Source organism: Leuciscus leuciscus (assembly GCF_965113295.1).
Source record: "Leuciscus leuciscus genome assembly, chromosome: 16".
NCBI classification, from domain to species: Eukaryota; Metazoa; Chordata; class Actinopteri; order Cypriniformes; family Leuciscidae; genus Leuciscus; species Leuciscus leuciscus.
In genome coordinates this window covers 38,630,155-38,643,055 of record NC_138740.1, presented here as the reverse complement: position 1 = coordinate 38,643,055, position 12,901 = coordinate 38,630,155, and the positions used below count along the sequence as shown (strand labels likewise).

At 37.1% G+C, this 12,901-nt stretch overlaps 1 protein-coding gene and 1 long non-coding RNA gene across 3 annotated transcripts in view; both read right to left on the bottom strand.

The window, feature by feature from the left end:
- The window catches only part of LOC309476989 (uncharacterized protein), a 423,389-nt gene that overhangs the window by 355,168 nt on the left and 55,320 nt on the right, over positions 1 to 12,901 (bottom strand). The gene's annotated exons all lie outside the window — the stretch shown is intronic.
- LOC309476962 lies at positions 10,622 to 12,277 on the bottom strand. The gene is made up of 4 exons (XR_014198437.1): positions 11,995 to 12,277; positions 11,654 to 11,843; positions 11,492 to 11,517; positions 10,622 to 11,406 (listed from the first exon to the last, which is right to left on the bottom strand). It is a non-coding gene; the product is annotated as an uncharacterized lncRNA (long non-coding RNA).

Below are 12,901 nucleotides of genomic sequence, written 5' to 3'. Positions count from 1 at the left end.
CTTCCACATTCAGGAGGCTGATCTGGCGGAACTGATCGATGGTTGAGGAATTATTTTCTTTGGGAATCAGGATTCCTCCTGCCCGTCGCCATGCCTTTGGTATAATTCCTTTTTCCCATGCCACTTTCATGAGCTTCCAGAGGTGCTTCAAGACGCCTGGCGCGTTCTTATAGAGCCTATATGGAACGCCATTGGGCCCAGGGGCTGAGACCGTTCTTGCCCGCTTTACTGTGCTCTCCACTTCGCTCCAAGTAGGAGGTCTTGCTTCCAGCTGGTGCTCGGGTGGTTGAATTGGCGGCATATCATCCGGGATGCTGACTGGCACATGCCTCTGATTGTCAGAGTAGGTCTTCCTCAGGTGCTTCTCTAGTTCCCTTAAGGGTACTTTGAGGGTCCCAGTTTTCTCCTTGACAAAGAGGTCTTTGACAAACTTGTAGGGATCTCTGTAGAAGGCAGTCCTCGTTCGTTCCTTCTTCTTATGTTGCTTTCTAAGGCATTCTGCTCTTCGCAGTGTTGCAATACGCTGCTTGATGTCACCCTGTAGTGCCTCAAGTCCTTTCCTTTCCACTTCTGTGGCCTTCCTCCATTGTTTTCTCAGGTTCCTTCTTTCTTTCACCAGTCGCTCAATCTCTTGTTGTCTCCAGGACTTGAGCTTGACTGATGGGTTCTTCTGCGTCCCAAGGTTTGAGGTTGTACTTTTCACCCCAAATCTCACTGCTCCATAGCTGTAAATGATCTCTCCGATCTTGTCCAGCTTTCTTTCCACGCACCCTTCCAGACCTTCTAAAAGATGGACGAGGTCTGTGTCTATGGTTTCCCACTCCTTTTTCTGGCAGGATTTAGGCCACAAGATTTGAGGCTTACGTCCATTCATCTTCCTCTCTACTGCTGTCTGTGGCTGGATGGGCTCTGGACTCATGTCCGTTGGGGGCTCTGTGCTTGGTTGAGCTTCGTCTGGGGTTCTGATACCCTGTGGACTGTGGTGAATATCCTGCCACTGGGCTTCACTCGACTGATTTGCCCTACCTCTGAGGAAGTAGTGGTCAATGCGAGGCCCCTCGCTAGGCTCTCTCAGGCACTTTTTGAAACACTTAGTGAAACACTTCGAGGCTTCGTTTGGCCATAGTCACGTGACATGGGTGTTTTGAATCACGCTTCGGATCAGTGTTTCGAAACATCTGCGCTTCGGGATCTCGCAAAGCTTCGGAACAACTGTTTTGCGTCAGCCATCCCTATTAATTCCTATGTGGGGCAATCTTTACAAGTTTTAAACTAGCTTCATGTTAGAAATGTTTTAAACTAGCCTCATGTCAAGCAGGGCCGGCCCAAGCCTTTATTACCCCTTTTCCACCAACAAGAACCGGGTGCTGGTTCAGAGCTAGAGCTATTGCCAGTTCGGAGTTGGTTCGACTGACGAGCTTACTAAGAACCGGTTTGCGTTTCCACTGGCCAGAGAGCCACAACAGAGCTATATATTACGTCACTGCATACGTATCATGTTGCCCAGCAACGCTAGTGCGGCAGCGCCAAACACAAACACACCAGACTTGTTTGAGATGCATCGGCTTCTCGCAGAACGATCAGCACATGAAATCAAAGCACTGCGAAAGCGATCAAAAAGCACAAGGAGTCGTATGATCTCCAAACACTCCCGCAGCTCTGATCGGTCCACGCTGCTCCGATGCATCTCGAACAAGGCATCAACAATAATAGACGTTGCGTTACTATGGATGCTCATGGGTTTGCGAAAATAAATCGGCATCCAAACACGGCGAATCCAACGCGTTCGTGCAGCTCGCCGTAACTTACATAGACGGATATTATAATCGAGCTGCTATTAGCTCGACTAGCTGCTATTTAAAAATGGCGGTCACAAGTTTCTCTTCAGTCTTGTTGGCCACGGTAACCCCGCCCCCAGCCTCTGACGCAAGCGGTTCTTTCTTGGCTCCGTTCTAGACCCTGCAATGATTTGGTGCTACTTAAGAACCAGTTTTACTGGTTCGGAGCTGGTGCTTTGGCGGTGGAAAAACAAAGAACCGATTTGAAACTAGGCTCTGGCTCCGAATCAGCACCAGCTCTGCCTTGGTGGAAAAGGGGTATATGGGGCCCTAAGCAGAATTGTATGTGGGGGCCCATGGTGCCGCCAATATGATTGACTATTGTCCATGTTTGATTAGTCGCAGACTACGAAACACACCAATTATCAATTTTATTAGTTGTAGCTGGCATGTTTTTACCCTTCTATGGTTTTAATTTGTAAAAGCAGCAAACCCACAAGAGTGGCCAGGTGTTAATGTGCACTTTAATATTCAAAGTCTTAAAGTACTAGTGGTATACTCAATGTGGTGTACTGAAAATAGCTAAATAAACCAGCAGAGAATGAATGCATTTACTGTAAACTAGCTAACCACTTTGATTGCTATTGGTAAAAATTAATTAACGTTCAAATGTGCAGAACAATTAACTGTTAAAGTTTTTAGATAAACAGTCTCTTCTTTTAATTTTATATATATATATATATATTTATTTTTTTTATTTATATATATTTTTTTATTTATATATATTATTTATAAATATAAAATGAATTTCATTGTACAAAATGGATCCACACAAACCGAGGCCTCGTTTGTCATTAGTCACGTGATTTTCACGTTAACAACACAAGCCTCGAATCGCGGCTTCATCTGGCACGCCCATTTTTTCTCGACACAAGCTCCGACGCCTCGGTTCAAATGTCACATCACTAGTCCTCCAGGACAGGTTTGGGAACCACTGGTCTAACACACAATCCAGAGCAATTCGTTCATTTTGAACGAATCTTTAATATGACTCGGGACTACCGAGTTGTCTCAGAGAGTGATTCGTTCATTTTGTGTTGACCGCGCATGCGCATTACGCAACATATGGGTCAGTGACTCGTCAGTGACTCGTCTGTGTCTGACTCTGATCTGTCTGCTGGGCCGGAAACAGAAATGATTAGTTCATCTCTCGAGTCTTCGGTTTGAGTCCTTCGTTCTTTTGTCACGTGACTTGTCACCGTATTAAATACTAATTCACAACCTTTTTACAAACAAGCGCGTAGTTCTTTTTTTAATTTAATTTTTACTTTTACAGTTACGTGATGCGTTTCTGTTCTCAAATGTATATAGGCTATATTTGTGAATTTCTGTCATGAAGATTATTTTCTGTAACATTGAATATTTAAGAGTTGGTTAATGCAAAGCTTTATCCGTATGTGGGGGAAACCACTTTGATGAGACTTGTTTACAGTGGATTATAATTTTCAGTTAATATCATAGACATATACAAATATGGGAAATATTTTGACTATTCAAGTCTAACTTCACAAATTCAAGTCAATTAGACTATTACTAATTTTAAATCAACTAATTTATTTTTCTCTATTGAGTTGTTATATGATTTTTTTTATTTTTTTTATTTTTTTATTAATGAATAAAAATCAGTTAAAAAAATTGAAATGAAGTGTTATGTATTTTGGATTCATGCCTATTTTTGAGTCATTCACTATGTATTTTAGTGTTATTTTAGTGATAACTAACATAGCTTATAGGCCTATAGCCTATATATATTAATGTATAATATAAATATATATATACTGTATGTCTACCCTTGTTATCACTATTCCATTCTTCTTGCCATTTTTTTGTTAACCTCTTTTTTGCTCAGAGTCACTGGAATATTTATCTCGTTATGTTTTACAGCTTGCTTAGCTAGTTTATCAACCACTTCATTGGCCTCCACTCCCACATGAGCAGGAACCCACAAGAACACTATTAAGCTTACGAGTCAGAGAGCTGAAGGAATTCTGGGACATTTATGGTCTGGATCTCTTCTTTGGTCCAATCACCAACAGCCTCTCGTTACATGCAGGACCAATCATAAAGGAGGAAAAGGAGACAGCAGGAACAACAACAGAAACAACACAGCTCAATCTGTCATGGACGTAACAGTAGGCTTACACTAAAAGCAGAAACAAAATTCAAAAAGATGAAGAACTGTATTGAAAAGGAAACAAGTTCACGTTCACAAGATTGCGTGACATGATGGTTCAAAATGGAAACATTTTTAGGTGTGTCAACGGAAAAGAGATTGAGGCTGGTAACACCAGATAAGATAAAGAACCAGTGGACAGATCTGTGTGTGCTTGACCAGAAACACAGAACAGTGCTTCGGGGAATGTGAAAAATAGCAATAAAAATAACCACAATTATTGGAGAATACTGAAAAAGTGAGTGAGTGAGTGAGTGAAGAGGTTTGCTTGTGTCATGTAAACATTTTACTGCGATGAAGTCCTGGTTATAACTTGTTCCCTATTTCAGCTGTGGCATCACTAAGTTCAAGAATTACAGAAAATACTGGAGACTCCACAACTGGCCTTCTTATATACTGTGAATATTGTGGCTCTGTGACAAATTTCTTGTCATATTCCTCATTTGTAAGTGGATGAAAGCATCTGCTAAATTATTGTAAATGTAAATCTTTTAGATTTATATTTTATGTGCTATATGTTTTATATAGTATTTCATTGTTTCACTGTTATTAATATCCATGTTTACTATTTACTCAGTTGTTAAAGTCAGTTTTGTGTATTATGTCTAGCTCAAGTAATAACTGATCTACAGGAAATATTGATCTAGTTCTTCTGTATTAAGACACAATCATATGCCAGATAAACAGAGGATGTCGAGTCATTTGCTTAAAGTCAGTATTGTGACACAAACTGTCAAGTCATTTTATTCCATCTGATTTAAAGCTGTTTCATAGATCATTTCAAGGACGTCGCATTCAGTTATCAATTCACAAATAAAAAAAATATTTTGCATTTTTAATCTAATTTTGTTTATAGACTTCTGCATTCTGATCAAACAACCAGAGTCAAGAAGGTGTTATATAAGTTGTAAAAATAATATTTAGATCAAGTTCACAGACGGAAAGAGTTCTGAAATATTGTATAGAGTTTAGATCAAGAATTTCAAACCATATAGTGTTTAATTACTGTTTTTATTATTTAAGAATTTTTTTTTTTTCACTAACGTATCTTCTGATCAGGATCACAAATCTGCCTGTATGTTATTGAAATTGAAATTTTGAAAGTGAAATTTTATTTTATTTCGAGCAATATAGTGACAAGCATTTGATTCGATCTATACAACAAGGTAAATTCAACTTACTTTAACAACATATATCAATCAATTGCTCGAAACGGAGTGGGAAGTCAGACTTATTTTGATGAAGAGAGACTGCAGATAAACACACATCTGCTCATATTCATAGTTCAAAAAAGATCAAGAATTGTTTTAAATGGCATTCATAATAGTACCATCAAAATAATTTTAATAAAAGTTATAAAATATGTTCTCACTTTTGGACAACAACTGTCTCTCTGTGTGAAACTGTGTTTTTCAGATTATCTCTTTGAATAACATGATGCTTTACAGACAAACAGTTTCTGTTTCTGTAGAACAATAGCCATGCAGGAAACAGGAAACAGGAAACAGGAAGTTCATTGTGTGTGGCCAAATAAATGGGCTAAAAAAACAGTTCCTTGACCTCTCTCAACTGAAAGTGATTATGGAGGGTTTGTTCTGTTAAAATAACTGATTCAGGATGAACAGATTTGCTCTCATATTCTTCATATTTCTCCCCTTTAAATCCCAACATTCTCAAATCCACCACAGCTCTTCTGAACACACTGAATCACACGTGTGATATTGTAATGATCAGCGGCTGATTAGACTATTATACAGTTCTGGCATGAAACTCTGAATGCTGCTGATTGGCTGATTGGTCATTAGCTTAGCAATCATGTGGTTATCCAAGTAGCACAGCTGATTGGTTGCTGTTGCATCAGTGGCCAATGAGCTCGCTGCTCAAACATTCAAATAATTAGCATTGTTTGCTAACAGTTTGAAGCGCACTTTCAGAATACATCTGGAATCAACATCTAAGATGAGTAAAAATGATCTTTTATTCCACATCTCTGCACATGTTGTGTGGTCCGGTTATTAATTCCTATGTGGAGCAATCTTTACAAGTTTTAAACTAGCTTCATGTTAGAAATGTTTTAAACTAGCTCCATGTCAAGCAGGGTCGGCCCAAGCCTTTATGGGGCCCTAAGCAGATTTGTATGTGGGGGCCCATGGTGCCGCCAATATGATTGACTATTGTCAATGCTTGATTAGTCGCAGACTACGAAACACACCAATTATCAATTTTATTAGTTGTAGCTGGCATGTTTTTACCCTTCTATGGTTTTAATTTGTAAAAGCAGCAAACCCACAAGAGTGGCCAGGTGTTAATGTGCACTTTAATATTCAAAGTCTTACAGTACTAGTGGTATACTCAATGTGGTGTACTGAAAATAGCTCAATAAACCAGCAGAGAATGAATGCATTTACTGTAAACTAGCTAACCACTTTGATTGCTATTGGTAAAAATTAATTAACATGCAAATGTGCAGAACAATTAACTAAATAACTTTAGATAAACAGTCTCTTCTTATATATATATATATATATATATATATATATATATATATATATATATATATATATATATATATATATATATATAATTAATTTAATTGTCCAAAACGGACAATATTAAATTAAATACTTAAATAAGACATAAAATAAACAGATGTATCTGTAATAAGATAACAATAATAAATGTATTAACATTAAAGGGGTAGTTCACCCATGAGAATTCTGTCATTATTTTCTCACTCATATCAATTTGTTTCTTCTGCTGAACACAAGATAAGATATTTTGATGAATGTGTGTAACCAAACAGTTGCTGGACCCATTGGTTTCCATTGTATTTCTTTTCTTCCTAGTATGGAACTCAATGGGGACCAGCAACTGTTTGGTTACACACATTCATTGGGGTTACATGTTAAGCTGCAAAAAATTGACACATCTTTTATTCAAGGGTAATGTTTCATTAGCTATGTTTAAAGGACAAGTTTGGTATCAGATCGTTTCTGATGAAATAGAACGGTTAAGATTGAAATGTGGACACGTGCTGGTGCTGCTGTCCCGAGAGTTCTGTGGTAGCACCAAGGGGCAACATTCTGATCTGAAAAATGAAGCCTACCCGGAAGTGCGAAAAACTGCAATACATCGAAAATCCGCTAGGGGCAGGTCCCAAAAGGGAGCAAATGTCCATAGACCCCCATGTTAAAATGTCCGTTTTCACAGCATAAATTCATGTTTTTACAGGTTGGTCCCATGGACTTTTATTGTATTTTTCGATAGGTTCCAAGTGCCTGAAAACCATGAGGGCTGTTTTTTTTTTTTTTTTTTTTTTTTTTTTAACTCGTTAGTTTAGATTGTATTTAGATATAAAATGTATGACAATAAGGGCGTGGTTAACTTTGATTGACAGCTTGATTGACAGCTGAAAGGCAGCGCCACGGAGAATGACAACATAAGAAGCGCCATTTTTTTAATACAGTTGACATATAATACTACTGTTTCTGTATCATGAAATGTAGTTTTAAGAGTTTTTCAGGCGAGAATGTAGTTGTTTAAAGCTCAAATCTGTGGTTTATTTATAAAGATTTATGAAAATTGTATCCAGTTGTGAGATCCAGCGATGACCGGGCGCTCGGCGTTCATGTACCCCGCCTGGAGCAGCCTTTCCTCGGCTAGTCATTCGGACGTTTGCCGCTGACTCTGACGTCTCTGTAGTGGTTAAACATGAGATATAATTTGTCTTGTGTAACGTTATATCTAACGGGCGATTTTTGGTCTTGTAAATCTATAATTTGTTCCCTGGGCAATCGTTTTGGCTGAGGGGAAGTTTCATAAGTTTATAAGCTATTTAACTTTACCATTGTATGGTTAGACTAGATCGAGCGCTGACTTTGTATGTTTGACAGAATTGTTTGCTTTATTTCTATAGCTTCTTGTACCTTTTACTTATACTTTTATAATAGCTAATATTGATAAAACTGAAATTTAACAAAAAGAGACTGGGTTGAGTTTTGTCATTTTAAATTTTAATACAACGAATATGATCTGTAATGTTGTTTACTGCAACATCTGTTGTTTAGTACAAAAGCACATATTGCCTGGACCATATTAAAATGTTTAATATTTTTATATTATATTTAAAACGAAAAGAGGCAGGTTTGTGTTTTATATAAAAAAAAAAAAATGTTTTTTATAAATAGGCAAACGTTATGTGCAGTGAATATAATCAATACGCGTTGCCTGAACCACATTTGTGTGGCTATAATGTTTAAGATTTCTTTAAATGAAAACGAAAAGAGTTAGTATGGTGTTTTATAACATATTTCGTTGCCTAAAATATACACAGAGATAACCGAAGTAGCAGAGCGAGCTGAGTGACGCGCGCTGCGTCAGAAGGTGGGCGGGGTTAGGATTTCCCAAGATTTTCCAAGATGGCGCCGCCCATACCCTCCATAAACGGCTTCAAACCCGTTCTTCAGAAAGTCTATGGGTGACGTCACAGACGCTTTGTCCATATTTTTTACAGTCTATGGGTAGCACCACAGAATGTGACCCCGCCCACGGAGAGCGCGCGCTATTCAAACGGATTAGGTGTGACAATAGGGTCACATCAGCTGGATAACACACACAGCGAGTTATCAGAGTCATGTACTTTACGACGCTGTGAGGAATAATACTATCTTGATAGTAATCCTGGAACATTTACCTCAGAAGTTCTAGAAGTTTCATTTCGAGGAGCAACAGATCCAGCCAGGGGCGTAGCCAGAATTTTATTTTTGGGGGGACCCATCTTAAAATGAGGGGGCAACGGCAACTAATATATATATATATATATATATATACACATACACACACACACACACACACACACACACACACACACACACATATATATATATATATATATATATATATATATATATATATATATATATATATACACACACACACACACACACACACACACACACACACACACACACACACACACATACATATATATCAATTTACCAGGACCAAGCCATTTTACAGCTGATCGCCGACGCCGTCCAAAAAGTTCAGGAGGTATTTTTTAGCGATGGTGATTTAATGTCGGCTATTTTTAGTCCAGTGCCTGTAAGTTATTTAAGATTAGTATTGACCGAGTTCAGAGCCTGTCATATGTATCAACTTACTTTGTTGTGTATTTTCAACAGTTAAAATATGAAAAAATAACTTTTATATTGCATTTTGGGAGAAAAAGTGTCATGAATTTATTGCATTTTGGGTGGAAACTAATCATTTTTTATAATAAATATTTGAAAATCGAAATCTGGATTTGAAATTTTTATGTTATTATAACCTAAATATGCTATGTGACAGTTTGAAACAAAAAAATTGTGGTTTTCATCTTTCCACTCTCTTGGTAAAGAAAACACATTATTACTCAAATTAATCATAATGGATTTATCGCGTTTTGAAACCAAACTCTTCATAATATACAACTGCACGGGTTGTGAAGGCGGTTCATCAATTGCAAACAAGTCATTGCGCATTGTGCCGATCTGAGTCGTGAAGTCTCACCGCTATTCCTGTGATGAAATATGTGCGTTTCTGTCTCCTAGCCGCTTCACTCGCTGTCGTCTTGTAGTAAGCTGAAGCAAGCTCAGATGTAGATGGCTTATTTTCTCCTTCTCGCTCATCTTTTCGTGTGTAATATTGTACTTTGCACAATGCTGCCATTGTCACCGGCACCGCATGAACTCTCACGCGAAGATGACAGCGTTACGCACAACACGTCAAATCAATTTTGAAAACAGCCGCATTTTACCGCGCAGTATTTTGATTGGTCAATCAATTAGACTAACATATCAACAATTTCTTATTTTATTATTTTATTTTAAGCAATCAAAAATCTGAGGGGCCATGCATCGGATGCTATTTTCCATTTTTCTATCCATGTAGATGTGAAAATGTGTGTATGATTTTGAGCAGATAAAATGATTTTGAGGCAATTGTTTGACTTTGCCAGAGGTTCTCTGAATGTAGTTTGAAGATTTGGTTTTGTGTTTAAGGTTTTGAGAAAGTTGGTGATGGTTTTGAGATGCTTCATCAATTCAGAAAAACTGTAAAATTATAAATATACAATACATCATAGTGCCCTAACTTTATTTCATACAATTGATATTCTAAACCATATTGACCAAAATCTACTGCAAACTCTTAACAATACAATGTTATTATTTGTATAACTATTATTATTATGTATTTTTTTTTATTTTTTTTTATTAAATGGTGTATTTGAAAGACATTTGGATTTGGATTACTGAGGCAAAAAAACATTGCTGTAAAAAATATAGAATGTTAATGAAGCGGAAAACAGGATGGAGGTGTGTGTGTGTATATATCTCTATTTATATCCATCCTATTTTCCTCTTCCTTAACTTTTTTGTATATCTGTGTGTGTGTGTGTGTGTGTGTGTGTGTGTATATATCTCTATTTATATCCATCCTATTTTCCTCTTCCTTAACTTTTTTGTATATCTGTGTGTGTGTGTGTGTGTGTGTGCGTGTGCGTGCGTGTGAGAACATAATTTACAGAAATAATTAGATTATTTATTGTCAATGTACAAACATCCAAAAATCACAATAAAAAAACACATTTTATTTAAAAAAATAATACAGAACAGAAATGAAAGGGGGAAAAAAAAGTGAATGTATTGATTATTTATTTTATTTATATATATATATATATTTTTTTTTTTTTATATATATTTAAATTTGGTGATTCAAAAGAACTCAGGACCTTATTTACTGTAACACTACCTGTCTTAATTATGACATTTTTTTTAAGTTAATATTACATAACTTGGTAATATTATAAATATATACATATTAGATATTGTTAAAGAAACACCAAGGAACTCTTCGGTCCTCCTACAGATTGGGAGCGGAATTGTCCATTACCGCTGTCTCCGCCGGCAGCTACTGTCGCACACACACTCACTGTTTATCCAGCTCTGGCTTTGGAATGAACGATGTCCACAGACAGGTAGAGTATGATGCATGATTTCATGAAAGCATGATGTATGCGACATCAGAAACGAAGGAAAACTAAATAATGACTATTGTAACGCTTGACGTAAAGCAAGTCAAATTTGTAGTTTCTTATGTCTCATTCGAACTACAGAAACGCGACCCGGTTCGGCAAACTTGCATAGTGTGGTTATAGCAGATAAAGGGCCGCAAAGCGACTGCAGAAGTGCCGTTCACCCTGTTACGACTTGATGAACCACTGATACCATTTTGGAAACATTATTTTAAGATAAAAAATGTTCCTTAGTGTTGCTTTAAGAGATATAATACATTCATTGTATAGTCAAGAAATGAAGAATATTTTGCTAGTTTGATGAAATGAACTGCTGCGTTCTAAAAAGAAAAAGAAACAAAACATGAGATTTGTGCATCATTTCTACACAGTTTCTATTTAATCTCTTTATAGACCATCTCTTACCTCAAATCTGCCCTCATTATCAGAAACTGAGGAAGACAAACATGAATATCTGATTAAAGTCATATGAAATGAGTTATAAATTAACTTTACACATTCACACAGAATATGAAACTCTGCTGATGATGAAATACATATTTGATATTGAACATCATAAATACTTACAATTGGGTTTCCCACTATTAATGCTTTTCCGTCTCACTAGTGTCTCTTTAATCTTTGGTTGATCAGGTTGTATCATGTCCTGTTTGCTTGACATTTTTCTCTTTCTTTCTTGTTTTGTCCTTCTTTTGCAGTTTGTGATGGTCTGGATATAATCCTGCCATGTATTAAATGTGTTTGTTTTTCCAAACATCTATTGAAAACAATATAGATAATCTGAGTAAAATGTTACATGTGTTAGTGATCAATCTTATACAATACAGCTTTATCTTTCAGTTTCACTATAATTCTTAATACTGTACACTAACATCACAGCTCAAAATTAGATAGATGTGTGTAATTACCTTGAGATGAGGTGAAAGAGAGAATCTCCACTGCTTACTGTGACTCTGGAGGTTGAGATGTGTGATAGTCCACACTTCAATACTTCTACTTCATAACCTCTGAAAGGAAGCAGACCGTGAGTGCAGAAGCTCACGCCTCTTTTGACACTGAGGACAGACCTGTGCCTGTTGTTTGCACAATGCTTTTATCTATAAATGTTCTTTATTTTTCTCAAAAATGTTAATTCTCCACTAGAGAAGTTCCTACTAACATTGTCTGAATTGGCCAAATGTATGTTTGCTTCGTATAGCCTACAGTTACTATTTACACTATACACTACTATCACCTTCTACTTCTTGTTTTCATACGAGAAGTGGTGGTGGTGGCGGCGCAATGGATAAGACACATGCCGTTGGTGTGAGAGACCCGGGTTCGAATCCACTGTGAGACACTAATGTGTCCCTGAGCAAGACACTTAACCCCTAGTTGCTCCAGAGGCGTGCGACCTCTGACATATATAGCAATTGTAAGTTGCTTTGGATAAAAGCGTCAGCTAAATTAATAAATGTAAATGTATACCATCCGCCCAGCCCTATTATCCACGTATTCATCACAGACAAAGTGAAGGAAATTATCCTACTGTGAAATTTCCCGGGAAAGAGTTTGACGTGGAAAAAACAACTTTCGGCCAATCCTCTCCCCTTATGCCACTAGAACTAGCTAGAGTAAGGTTAGCTTCTTGAACAGTATCGAAACATTTCAAGAAAATGTTTTTATTTTGGACAGCTTTCCAAGCTCTTCCATTTTATATGATCGGTGACTATATATCATCCAGGGGCTTTATATTTAATATAGTGCTCAGGTCATGGTGTAGGGTTAGACTTTATGACTTTGTAAGATACACACGAGTACACGAAACCAAAACTG